At 43.1% G+C, this 13871-nt stretch overlaps 1 pseudogene; it reads left to right on the top strand.

Annotated features, from left to right (window-relative positions):
- The first annotated feature begins 370 nt into the window (after positions 1–370).
- On the top strand, positions 371–11358 carry LOC112303016 (GTPase ERas-like; annotated as a pseudogene).
- The last annotated feature ends 2513 nt before the right edge of the window (positions 11359–13871 follow it).

The raw sequence follows: 13871 nt of genomic DNA on the forward strand, positions 1-13871 counted from the left end.
AGTGGCAAACTATAGGTGAGCAAGATGTTTGCCAGTGTTAACAAAAACAGAGGGAGTCACAGTGACAGCCACTTGCTGGGAAGTCTGCCCTGCTGTAGCCCAGGTTTTCTCAACCTCAACACTGCTGGCATTTGGGGCTGGATAACTCTGTTATGAGCAGCTGTTCTGTGCAATACAGGATGTTTAGCAGTATCCCTGGCCTCTCTCTACCCATTAGATGCCAGCAGCAAACCCTCCATAACTCCCATGAAGTCATGTAACAACCAAAGACATCTCCAAATATTGCTAAATGTTCCTAGCTTGGGGCACAAGGGAGGGGTACAAAATTGTCCCCATTTGAGGATCACTGATATAGGCCTATGGAGAAGCCATGCCACACACTCTGACCTCCTACCTCTGCAGGTCTGGTGTGGATCTAGGCCTGGAAGTCCCACACTGGGGCCCCCTGTGGTTAGATGTAGGAGCTGCAGGTAGGGAAATGAAGAGCAGCCAATTCTGTTTCTCAAAGTGGCTCCCATTTTCTCTTCTTGCAGATGGAATAGGAAGCTGGGGCCTAGGCAGACTTCTAGTTGGGAGGTAGCCCTTACCCTTGAGAGATCAAGAGAGTACAGAGAGAAAAGGAAGCTAAGGCTGAATTCTCTAGGAGCCTGAGGCTGTGGCCTTGGATCTAGAGCATGAGTAGGGCTTACTAAGACTCCTGGGATCCCATTCCAGCCAAGAAGGGAGAAGGCCAGACAGGATTCAGAGATGAAGCCCTGGCCAAGGCAGAGAGAGAAGGCCACTACTAATGAGGCCTCTGGGCACAGGAGCAGCAGCCCCTCTCTTCTCAGGAAACAAGTGGGCTCTGCATTTGTTTGTAATTGTAAATTTTTTATTGTAAAAAGAAATATACTGCTCTTTTCATTAAAAATAATCTTCTGACCATTTAACATTATTAAAATTTAACACATACTTATTTTGACCCAGCAAATATACTGCTACAAATATATCCTACAGTTACATTAGCACAGGTGCACAGCTGGGGTATAGTAACCCAGAAAGCAGGCTTTGGGACCTGACTGCCTGGTTCAAACCCCAGATCTACCATCTACCAGATGCATGATCATGGGAAAGTTATTCACCTCTTTGTGACTTAGTTCCTTCACTTGTGAGACAGGGGAAATAATAAGGCCTAACTCGCTGTGCTGTTACAAGGGTTATGTGACTTACTATATGCAAAGGAAGGTGACTGCTGCCAATAAATGCTAGCTATTATTATGTTCATTGTGTCCTTAATTAATAATAGCCAAAAATCTGGAAAGTTATGCCAATCACTTGTTAAACATGTGGCATACTCATTCTATAGAATACTGGGCATCACTGAAAGAAACACAGTAGAACTTTATCTACTTAAATAATACAATTTATTTAACACTAAGGTCAAATTGTTAAAGAAAGAAGCAAATGAGTTGCAGGTAAGTATATACAGTTTGAGATCATTTGTATATAAAAAGCTATACAGAATAGACACATGTCTTTATCTGCATAAAATATTTCTAGAGCTCTCAAGAAGCTGTTAGCAATAACAAGTGGGAATGGAAGACTGGAGAACTTTTGCTTTCTCCTTTAGTACTATTAGAATTTTCTACTATGAGGATGTATTTTTTAAAAAATTTTAAAGAATAACATAAATCTGTATCTACAGCTGTAGAAACATTTTTAAATATACTATTAATTGTTTTTTCAAAAGTGGCAGAACTTGAATAGTACAAGCCACAGGAAAGAATCTCAGTTCACAAATTCAGGTATGCAAGAAACTAACATTAGTTTCTATAACTCATCTCAATGTTTATGGTAAGCTTCCATCCTGCCAACGGGACACTTAATTCTAGGTGTGTCTGAGTTCTCCAGAACACTGTGAAGTGCCAGGCATGGGATAGAGGAAATGGCTGTGAAGTTGACTGAGGCCAAGTCTAGTAGCCTCTGCTTCTCTGTGCCACTTGTGGGCAGCCAGAAATCTTGGACCAGGCTACCTGACTCCCCACAGCTTGCTGCCCCCCACCCATGTGGCCACCACTCTCTGGGATCTTACTCCTGCCTGTCCAGGTGTGCTGATAGAAGGCAGTGTGGAGATCACAGGTATTTCTCTCCTGGCCCTTTCTTCCAGTCTGAGAAGGAAGGGCTTCAAAGAGTTGGAGGGTCTTTCCACTCCAGGTGAAATCCTTCTTCATCTTGTTTCTAGTCAAGACATTCAGTCTATGCAAGAGAATATTTTTCTCTGATGAGCTATTCTGCAAATCCAGAAGTTCCCCTTAGTGCATAAGCTTTTGGCACACTAGGCCAGAGACACCTGAAGGATTCCATTTTCTAATCTGGGAGCTAGCTCAGGAGGAAATGAGGTCCATGATGGTGAGAGTGGAAAAGGGGAGAAATCTAGGGGCGAAAGAGATTAATTTCTCAAATATTATGCCAGCCATACATATATATGTAAATGCAGAGCAAAAAGTCTGAACATTTACACCAAATAAGTAACAGTGTCTACCAGCAGGATAAGTTTTAGTATAGGGGTAGGGGTGAGAGGGGAGCTTTACCTTTATATTCTATGTATTTTTAAACTGCTTGAACTTTCTAATGATGAAGCTATATTCAATATTTTTATATAGATTTACTATTTTAAATAAATACCCATACATTTTTTGCCTCCAGGATAAAGATGGAAACTGATGCAGGTCACCCCTCTGGTAGGCAGAATCTTGGGAAGGGTATTTGCATAAGGGGATAAGAGGCCTGTTGGGAAAGAACTCTTTCTAAGGGAAAGAGATAGGTACCATGAGCTAACCCAGAGACAAAGCTTTGCTCCATGGAAAGGTAATTAATTCTGAGCTAGAGTGGTATTTGTGATTTAGACATATATGTGGGGCCAGACCCCATGGCTCTCTAGGACAATGAGGGTACCAGCAGCCCTACAGCCCTGCTCCTACAGTGGAGCTGGCTGATCTCATGCCAACAGGACTGTCAGTGGTTCTGGTAGGTGTGGGATGCTTGATGGGTGTAGCAATGTCCAGCAAAACTGATAGTTCCATAGGGTGTGGCAGGGGCAAAGGGAGGTTGCAGAGTGGAGAAGGGAAAAAGATAGCTGGGGGTTAGGGGGGTGGTAACTGTCTAACCTTATCCACTAGCACATGGGAGACACACACCCTGAGGACGCCCAAAATGCTCATGGAGTGAGGGTGTGGGAACTAGGCAGGACTTGCACTGGCAAGTAGGAGCCAAAGTCAGAGACACATGTGAATGAGTTCTAATGATGTGAAAAGTACACAGGAGTCCAGGTGTATGCACAGGTGGGGAGCACAAGACCAGGGAGCCACAAAGTCTACATGGGAGGGTCAGGAAAGGTCTACTGAGTCAGCTGCCTGGTAATTTCGTGGGTGGGAAGGATGGAGGGCATGAGGAACCATGTATACAAAGGCCTGGAGCTATGAGGGAGTGAGCAGGGTTTGGGGGAAATGAAAGAAGTTCAGGCTGAATACAGGGGAGTGGTAGATGAGGCCACAAAGGTGGTGTTTCAGTGGTGTGGAATTGGACTTCATCCTACAGGCAGTAGTGAAGCTCAGAAGAGGACTTTAAGCCGGGAAATGAGATAATCAAATTACCAGGAAAGCTTTTCACCACTGTACTCCTGCCACTCCTACCTAACTCCCACCCAGTGAGCAGTTTCAGTGTTGCTTCCTCCAGGAAGTGTTCCCTGACCACCCCTCAGATTCAGCTACTTTTAGCTAAGGCTGCTAGGGGTTCTCAAGCACCCCTATTACACTGTCTTGATTACCTGTGCCCTGTACTTTTTCTCTCCCTTTGTAGATAGTGAGTGCTAGAGACTAGGGGGGCTGTCTATTGTGTTCTATGTTGTATCCCCAGCACCCTGCACAGTGCCTGATATGATAAACATTCTATGTCTATTTATTTAATTTTTTAAAAACCTGTAAGAAGATAATTCTTGTAGTTTCCAGCCTGAGCTATAGAATATAGGTTGGAAAAGGGAAAGGAGACCAAGATAGAACCTCTTGTAATCACTTGGATAAGAAGTGATGAGGGCCTGATCTGAGGCAGTGGTGGTAGAGCTGGAAAGCGGGGAGAGATTGGGAAAATGTTTAGGAGGCTAAATTGATAGGCCTGTGTGATTAGCTAAGTGAAGTAGTGGGCCTAGATAAGAAGAGGGCTTCTGGGCTTTTGGCTTAAGCAGTTGGGCGGATGATGGATTAACCACAACTGGCTACTCTGGAAGAGGAGGCAAGATGTGGGGGAAGATGACTAAATCAGTTTAGACATGTTGACTTTGACATGCCTGTAGGGCACATATGTGTGGAAGTCCGAGGAGCTGCTCAATTCATAGAATTGGAGCCAGGAGAGACATCCGGTCTAAAGGTAGAGATTGGGGAGCTGTCATCCTATAGGTCATGGTTAAAGACCAGGGGATAAGATCCCCAAGGAAGTGAAGGAAGAGGTAAAACAACAAGGAGGACACCCTTGTTGTAAGAGGTGGGCTGAGAGGAAGCTATGGAGGGACAAAGAGAAATAAGAGAGGGAGGGAGAAAGGAGACCAGTATCATAGCTGCTAGAGGAGAAGTGGCTTCAATAGTGTAGAGAAACTAAAAGCCCACCCAGACTCCTTAAAATTGAGAAAACCAAGGCCCAGGGATGCTAACTGAGGTGTTCAAGACCACAAGCTGATATTGCTTATAGTCACAGTGATCAGTGGCTCTCAAATTATGATCACTGGACTCCTGGGGGTCCCCAAAACCTTTTCCAAGGTATTCAAGAAGTGAAGAACATTTTTATAATATTACCAAGATTTTTTTACAGTATGCACTGTGTTGACATTTGCACTGATAATACAAAAGCAACAGTGGGTAAAACTACTGGGACCTTAACACAAATCAGCAGTCATATCTTCACCCCCCATGCACTCATGGTTTAACAAAAAGTCTCGCTTCACATAAGAATATCCATATGGAGTAATAATTATTAATTTTATTAAAACATGACCCTTCAGCATACATCTTATTAATAATCTGTGCATAAAGCACTTCTGCTGCATACTGAAGTAATGGATGCTTTGAGAACTGAACTACCTTTTTTTATTGTAGAATATCATTTTTATTGGAAAGAACAATCGACAAACTGATTATTCAAAGTTGGGTATTTGGCAGATATTTTCTTGAAAATGAATGAATTGAGCCAATGATAAACTTTGAGTTGTCAAAATTAGAATTAAAAAACTTGTATCTACATCATGACCTTGACAACTTCCCAATACCTAAAGATGTTTGCTGATTAAATCAGTAATATTAACACACCTGATATTGTGGACTGAAATGTGACCACATTTGGAAGATCTACATAACTCACTGAGCCATTACTTTCCAAATAACCAATGCATGATGTTACAAAATCAGGCATGAATAAAATACACCTTACTGAAGGTGTAAGACAGACCGATGGAGTTTAAAATGGCTGAGAATGAGAAGTTCATTGATGTGGTTTCAGATCCCACACTGCAATTAATCTTTCAGAAACTGACTTTGTCCAATTTTGGTGACCTTCAAAGACAGCCACAATTACCTGAAAGGCTATTAAAATACTCCTACTTTCCCAACCACAAATCTGTATGAAGCTGGTTTTGTTGATCTACTCCAACCAAAGCAACGTATTATAACAGACTAAATGCAGAAGCAGGTATGAGACTCCAGCAGTCTTCTCTTAAGTTAGTCATTAAAGAGATTTTCAAAACTGTAAAACAATACAACTGTAAGTTTTTTATTTTATAGAACACATTTTTATAAAAATTATGTTAACATGTAAAGAATATATTACTGTAATTTTAAAATAATACCTTTTAAAGTCTCTTTTTAATATTTATTTCCCTATGTATAATACGGTAAATACCTATAGCTTCAGGCCACATACATAAAAGTTTTCTGTCCTGGCTGGTGTGGCTCAGTGGACTGAGTGCCAGCCTGCGAACCAGAAAGTTGCCAGTTCGATTCCCAGTCAGGGCACATGCCTGGGATATGGTCCAAGTCCCCGGTTGAGGGCACACAAGAGGCAACCACACACTGATGTTTCTTTCCCTTTCCCCTTCCCTTTCTCCTTCCCTTTCTCTAATAAATCAATAAAATCTTTTTTAAAAAATCTTTAAAAAGAAGTTTTCTGAAGTCCTCAATAATTTTTAAGAGTATAAAAGGGCCCCAACTGAAACATTAGACAACTGTTGATACAAACTACCTATTCCTGTCTCCCAGGTCTTGGGGCTTGTTTCCAGCACACCTACCCCTCACACTAGCATTTTCAGATACAAAATTATATAACCTAAAAACAAAATTTTTTAAAACTTAGCTAAAAAAAGAGATAAGAGAGCAGACACAGAGAACTAAAGAGAGAATAAGACCTTTTCTTCCCTTCAAAATAATGTTCCTAATTTAAAGACTAAGGCCCAGTAAGCAGCCCTGCCAGGCAAGGCTGGTTTCATCCACAATCCCCTCTACTGCCATCTGTGGGAGAAGAAAGATTGGGGGTAGATTGGGGGTTCGGGTGTCTTGTCTTCTTCACGTTCCATATCTAATTTGAAACAACAGCCAATAAAGTAAGGCAGGTGGAGCCATTTTCTATTAGCCACAATTTACAGAGCAGGAAACAGGTGTGTGTCTTGCCTAATACCAGTAAAAATCAGATTGCGGGTGGGTGGAGGTGAGAGAGGACGTAAGGGACATAAGTGGTAATGGCAAAAATTCAAAAATACAATAAAAAATAAACTATTAAAAAACAGATTGGGGTACCAACTTACACCATACACGAAAATAAATTTAAGGTGGATAAAAGACTTAAATATAAGTCATGACACCATAAACATCCTAGAGGAGAACATAGGCAGGAAAATCTCAGATATTCCACGCAGCAATATTTTCACCAATATGTCCCCTAGAGCAAGGACATAAAGGGAAGAATAAACAAATGGGATCTCATCAAAATAATAAGCTTCTGCACAGCTAAAGAAAACAGCATTAAAATCAAAAGAGAACCAACTGTATAGGAAAACATATTTGCAGATGATACCTTGGACAAAGGTCTGATCTCCAAAATATATAAAGAACTCACATGACTACACTCCAGGAAGACAACCAACCCTACTAAAAAATGGTTAAAGGACTTGAACAGACACTTCTCCAAGGAGGACATACAGAGGACCCAGAGACATATGAAAAGATGGTCAGCATCACTAGCCATCAGACAGATGCAAATTAAAACCACAATGAGATACCACTTCACAACGGTGAGAATGGCCATCATAAACAACAAACAAGTGTTGGAGAGGTTGTGGAGAAATGGGAACCCTAGCGCACTGTTGGTGGGAATGCAGACTGGTGCAGCCACTGTGGAAAACAGTATGGAATTTCCTCAGAAAACTAAAAATGGAACTGCCTTTTGACCCAGTAATACCACTGTTGGGATTGTACCCTAAAGATCCTGAAACACCAATTCAAAAGAACCTATGCACCCCAGTGTTCATAGCAGCACAATTCACAATAGCCAAGTGTTGGAAGCAATCTAAGTGCTCATCAGTAAATGAGTGGATCAAAACACTGTGGTACATTTACACAATGGAATACCATGTAGCAGAAAGAAAGGCGGAGCCTACCCTTTGCAACAGCATGGATGGATCTGGAGAGCATTATGCTAAGTGAAACAAGACAAGTAGTGAAAGAGAAACACCATATGATCTCATCTATAAGTGGAACCTAATCAACAAAACAAACAAGCAAGCAAAATACAACCAGAGACAATGAAATAAAGAACAATCTGACAGTAATCAGAAAGGAGGAGGGAGAGAGATAATAGGGGATAAAGGGGGGGGGCATCGAGGAACATGTATGAGGGACACATGGACAAAGCCAAAGGGGGTGTTTCGAAGGTGGGAGGCGGGGATGGGGGGTGGGGGAGGGTGGGGGAGTGAAAATGAAGACAAATGTACTTGAACAACAATAAAAAACAAACAGTTTTGGATCAGCAGCCTGGGGTTGTAATCCAGGGGTCCCTCCACTGGGTACTTGTGTTAAAATGCCTCTCTTCCCCACTCAAGCCTAGAGGTCCTTGCTTGCAAGTAAAGTATTTGCTTATGTTTATAAGCCACACAGATTTCATTTTTTAATCCTTTGTCCATCCTTTTGGGTAACTGATTCTTTTATAATAGTTTGTAAGAGAAAGTGACCTTTTGCATTACTTTTCAGTTACAAAACTAGTTTAAAAATGATTAAAAGTTAATAAAATAGAATACGAAAAAACACTAGAGATAAATACACAAAAGCTGATTCTTAGAAAAGAAAATGGACCTCTATCTAACAAAAGTAATCATGAAAAAAGGGGTGAAGCATTAAATAAGCAATACTGGGAATGAAAGAGGGGATATAAATAAAATACTGTAAAGATATACTATAAATAAATAAAATACTATAAAGATAAAAGATTATAAAATTTGATGCCAATAATTTTTAAACCTTTTTTTACTTTTTAACATTTCTGAGAAAAATTTAAAATTACCAAAATTGACTACAGAAGTAATAGTTTTAATAATACTTATAGTTGTAGTAGAAGTAATATTTTGGGGTCTCCTCTTAAAGTACAAACTGCTCAGTGAGTTCATTTGCATACAAAGTGCTAGTGAATTCATTTCTCAGTTGCCTTTTGTGACAAAAGAGATGGGTCTTCCGGGCCTAGGGCTGTCTGTCTGGTTGGGAAAAAAGAGCATGCTATAAGCACAGGGGAGGAGGTAGCACTGCAACTCCTTACAGCAATGCTGGCGACCTGAAATCAGATTACCCCAAGGATGTATGGGGTGTCAAAACAACCCCTACTTGCTTCCCTGAGACTTGGACTCAAACATAAGATTCGGCCTGGTCTATCAGTCCCAGATGCAGACAGACACCCCTGTCAACCACCTCTGCCCAGCACCAAGGCTCCGCCTACAACCCCCTCCTCCCTTACCTCCTTTCCTCCTTCTTCCCTCTCCCTGCCTCCTCTCCATCATATTCTATTAGAAAACAAAGAGTAGGTCCAGGTGTCACTGGAGCCATACCAGGTGCCACACACTCTCTCCCCACATTCCACCCTCTCCCCACTCCCACCGCCTGGCACTTTAGCCAGAGGGGTTGCAGCAAATAGATGGAGTCCTGAGGTCTGACCATTCAGCCTATCTTGGCCCATGCCCCAAACTCGTTTCTGAGTCTCCTGTCAGAATGTGACAGGAAAGAGGTCAGAGGGGTGTAGTAGTATGTGCAGTAAAGGGAGATAGTTGTCTAGCTCTGTGCTCTGGTACTGGGGTTAACATATGAGATCTATCATTTATACCTTGCACTGTCTGTGGTCCAAATGAATGTCCCATATATATATAAACAATGTGTCTCAAACTTGTCAATGCAGTTGAATGAATAAAAAATAAATCTATCTAGAGCTGCAGTGAGTTCGGGTCTCAGCGCAACCTCCTCTCCCGGACCGAGGGCCTGCTGTCCACATCTCTTCCCTGAGCATGGCACCACCAAAAAAAGTCTAATGTGTTTGATCTGGGCCTGGGTTCATGAAATGCAAGTGCCCAACAGGAGAGCCACAGTGCTCAGGCACCTTCCAGGGCTGTTGGCAAGCACCTGCCAGAGTACAAGGTGGTGGTTGTGGGTGCAAGTGGTGTGGGCAAGAGTGCACTGACCATCCAGCTGAACCATGAGTGCTTTGTGGAAGACCATGATCCCACGATCTAGGATTCCTACTATAAGGAAGTGACCCTGGGCCAAGGGGGCTGCATTCTGAATGTGCTGGATACAGCTGGGCAGACCATTCATAAGGCCCTTCGTGACCAGTGTTTGGCTGCTGGGGATGGTGTGCTGGGTGTCTTTGCCCTCGATGACCCCTCATCTCTAACCCAGCTGCAGCGGATGCGGACGACCTGGGGCCCTCACTATACCCGGCCCCTCATCCTTGTAGGCAACAAGCGCGACCTTGTGACCACCAAAGGAGATGCTCATGCTGCTGCTATAGCCCTCGCAAAGACCTGGGGGGCCCCTTTTGTGGAGACCTCAGCTAAAACATGGCAAGGTGTGGAGGAGGCCTTTACCCTGCTCATCCATGAGATCCAAAGGGTCCAGGAGGCTGAGGCAGCGTCAGGTGGCGCCAAGTCCCGGGACCATAAGACCATGTGCCACTGTGGCTGCTCTGTGGCCTGAAGGTCTTGGTCAAGAAAAGTGGACCATCCCCCGGGCCAGGATGATGCTTCCTTGATATAAGAACACTAAGCAACTAGCTGTGAGACACTGGGTGTACTTGGGATAGATGGACCCCTCTTCTGGGGAGGTTTTCATTCGGTGATGGGCTTTTTGTTAATGTGGAACATACTGTTGGTTATGTTGTCAGGTTGAGAGATTTTGTGCAAAACAAATGTTCTCAGGTTTCAAAAAAAAAAAATCTATCTAAATGTGTCCAATCCAGCCTGTGACTACTAGTATTATCTCAAGCAAAAGACACTAGAAGCAACACCACTAAAAGATGTGTGTGCATGCACGCATGTGCGTGTGTTGAAAGTTAAAATCCATACATTTTTTTTGCCCTGGCTCGTGTGGCTCAGTGGACTGAATGCTGGCCTGCAAACCAAAAGGTCACTCACTGGTTCAATTCCCAGTCAGGGCACATGCCTGGGTTGTGGGCCACATCCCTAGTAGGGGGAGCGTGAGAGGCAACCACACATTGATGTTTATCTCCCTCTCTTTCTTCCTCCCTTTCCCTCTCTCTAAAAATAAATAAATAAACAAAATCTTTTTTTTTTAGCCATAAATTTGTTTTAATGATAGAGTGACCTTCAGAAGGATGGGGATAACTAGTATACCCAACATTACTGTGGTCAAGTTGTGATGTCTCCTTACGGTTTTATCCACAGAGGTGGAAGGTAAGAGTGGGAAGGTGGCCACAGAGAGAAATGAATCCTTTGTGGACCTTGCTAATGATTTTAGTCCCAGATTGACTATAGGCCCTGGCAGCCCCTAGACAGATACTTCAGGGGACTCCTTAACTTGCCCAAAGTCCCAGGGAAGGAATGAGATGTGCAGGGCAGATACTTACCATGACCTCCAACTTTTGATGACTACCTGGTCTGAAGTGGCCAGCCTGTCCAGATAACAAAAAACTGATGCTGCAATGACAATGACCACACCTGAGGCCAGGACGCTTGTCAAGTGCATTAATGGACACAGTGGGTTGGAAGAATTAAAAATCTGACCCATAACAGATGTTTGGTAGTCCTTACCAAAGTCAACCTCTAGTGAGAATGTGGATAAGAATCCAGCATTAGAGAACTAAAAACCTCCAAGAGTAAGAAATATGTGCCACGTCATAGTCACTTCTCAGTCCAGGCTGATAGTATAATTTGAAAGGCCCTAAGGAAGGTCCCCAGATTCCCCCTACCTAGTGAAATGATGCCTAAAATTCCAGAATTAGGGCTCTCTTCCTCCTTTAACTGAACTTCCACTAGTTTGGGTAGTGCAGGGTGAAGCTAGATAGAGCTAGGACCAATATTATTCTGAGCTGTTCTCACTCTTTTTTACCCTAGTACAGATGAAGCCTCTGAGGATGAAGTGTGATGGAGTAGGTGCAGGACTGGATGGAAGTAATAATGAGGAGACAAGTTTGTAATACTGCCAGGAACTGATTGTATTGACAATCTAGGCCTTTCAGGTCTCTCTTCCTGACGCCACTGAACTTATTTGGGTTCAATCTTTGAAAACAGTGAGTTTCTTTGCAGTACTCACCACTCCCTGCCACCGGAGAGCTGTGAAGTAGGGTGCTTTCAGCATGGGTTCTATGTAGACTTAGGGCTATGTGATTAATTCAAAACCTCCTTCTGTGGGTGCCTCTGTATCCAGGAAAGGGGGAGAGTGGGGTAACATAGTAGGAAACCTGGTTTATTTTGATGTGATCTGTCAAGCCCTTAGAAATCCTCCTTCCGAAAACATCACCCCTATTCCAGACCTACCTGACACCCAAAATTTTATCATTAGAGAGTCCTTAAAATTACTCATTTGGTCTCTAAAATAACATAAAGACTGCCCTGGCCATTGTGGCTCCTTTGGTTGGAGTGCTGTCCGTAAACTGAAAGGTGGCAGGGTTTGATTCCCAGTCAGGGCACATGCCTAGGTTTCAGGTTCAGTCCCATTCAATCCTGGCTGGGACACATACAATTCGGTGTTCCTCTCTCACATCAATGTTTCTCTCCTTTTATCTCTCCCTCCCTTTAAAATCTCTAAAATCAATAAGCATGTCTTTGGGTGAGGATAAAAATACACAAATAATTAATAAAACAAAGATAATTTTCAACTCAGGGTAGGGGCCGGGGATTAGTGGGAAGTCACACAAGAACAAACCAGTGGTAGCCCTGGAATTCCTACATGAGGAGCTTAGAGGTGACAATCCAGTGGGAAGAGGGCTGGGGTGAAAAAGTAGAAGGGTCGGAAGGATCTATATTAAAGTTCTATTTTCTTAGTGAACACATAGTTTTTAATTACACTGAATATTTACTTGAGATGGCTTTGACAAGGGACTGATAGCGATCTGGGATGCTACAGACTCCCCCATAAACCGGGCCTTGACTCTACCACTGCCACAAAGAGAAAAAAACAAGCTGAGCGCCAAGCCCATGGAAATGAAGACACAGGAGTCCTGAACTGAAAGGGGTTGGGGAGTGGTTCAAATCCAATCCCCTCCACTCTTAGTCATTTTGCTTGTGAGAGGCAGGCAAACACCTCCAGGCTGAGCTGAGGAATATCCAAGGGATCTTGAGTCCTCAGAATTCTCCTCTGGGTCCCCTTCCTGGAAGAACGGAGTGCAGCCCCTGGGGCCAAGAATGGCAAGAAAAGGGCAGGGTAAATTATGGGCTGAACTGTCCAGTCACATGATGCAATCTCACTGCTTCTAGTCATGTAATCTTTTTCCCTCCTCCTCTGGTCTCTCCCTCTCCTTCTTTCCCCTCCTTTTGCTCTGTTTTGATTTGGTTAAAATAGATGCAAACTCTGGTCTTTTCTATTTTTAATACCCAGCTATTACATAATCTATACCGTAATTGCTGACTTGAAAAACTATTGGCAACAGTAGAAAATCCCCAGAGTTTTAAACAGGAAAAGGATTATTACAGCACAAAGCCTTTGGCAGTTCTACTGATGGGTAAACCGTCTGTGATCGTCACTTGCCAGTGGAAGTCACATGGACCCTGGGAAACTCTCTCCCCACCTCAGGGAAAGCCGGCTGGGGGAAGGGATAAACTGCAGCCTGCAGCCAGTTGGGTATAGGCTTTGTATGGCAAGGCAGGGGGTGGAATGGTGCACTGGGAGTCTTCTCTGCACCCAGACTCAAAGACTAATGGAGTGAGCTTCAGGTGACCACCCCCTCCCAGAGGCCACCTTTTACTGCTTTTATTTCTTGTTTAACAGTAGTCTCCAGCATCCAGGGCCTTTCCCTCATCAATTTCCCAGGCATTCCTACAGCTCCAACACATTTCTGAACAAGTCTGAGCAAAAGGGAACTATCACGGTTAAAAAGATAATTTCTAAAGACAGTGGAGCAAGGAAGACTGCTTGTTTATCACAGAGACCCGACTCACTCCTCTACAAGGCATTCCACATATTAGGCCACGCACCACACTATTTAATTCTTCAATAAAATGTTCCAATAAAAATATAAGGACTATAGGTTTGATAAAGCATTTCAGAACCAAATCAAAATTACGTCATTAAGACAAAATTCTATGTGTATTGGAGGTGTGGGTAGTACAGGAGACAGAAAGGGCTTTCCCTGATTTTGCCAATTCT

Source organism: Desmodus rotundus, chromosome 5 (assembly GCF_022682495.2).
Source record: "Desmodus rotundus isolate HL8 chromosome 5, HLdesRot8A.1, whole genome shotgun sequence".
Lineage (NCBI taxonomy): Eukaryota > Metazoa > Chordata > Mammalia > Chiroptera > Phyllostomidae > Desmodus > Desmodus rotundus.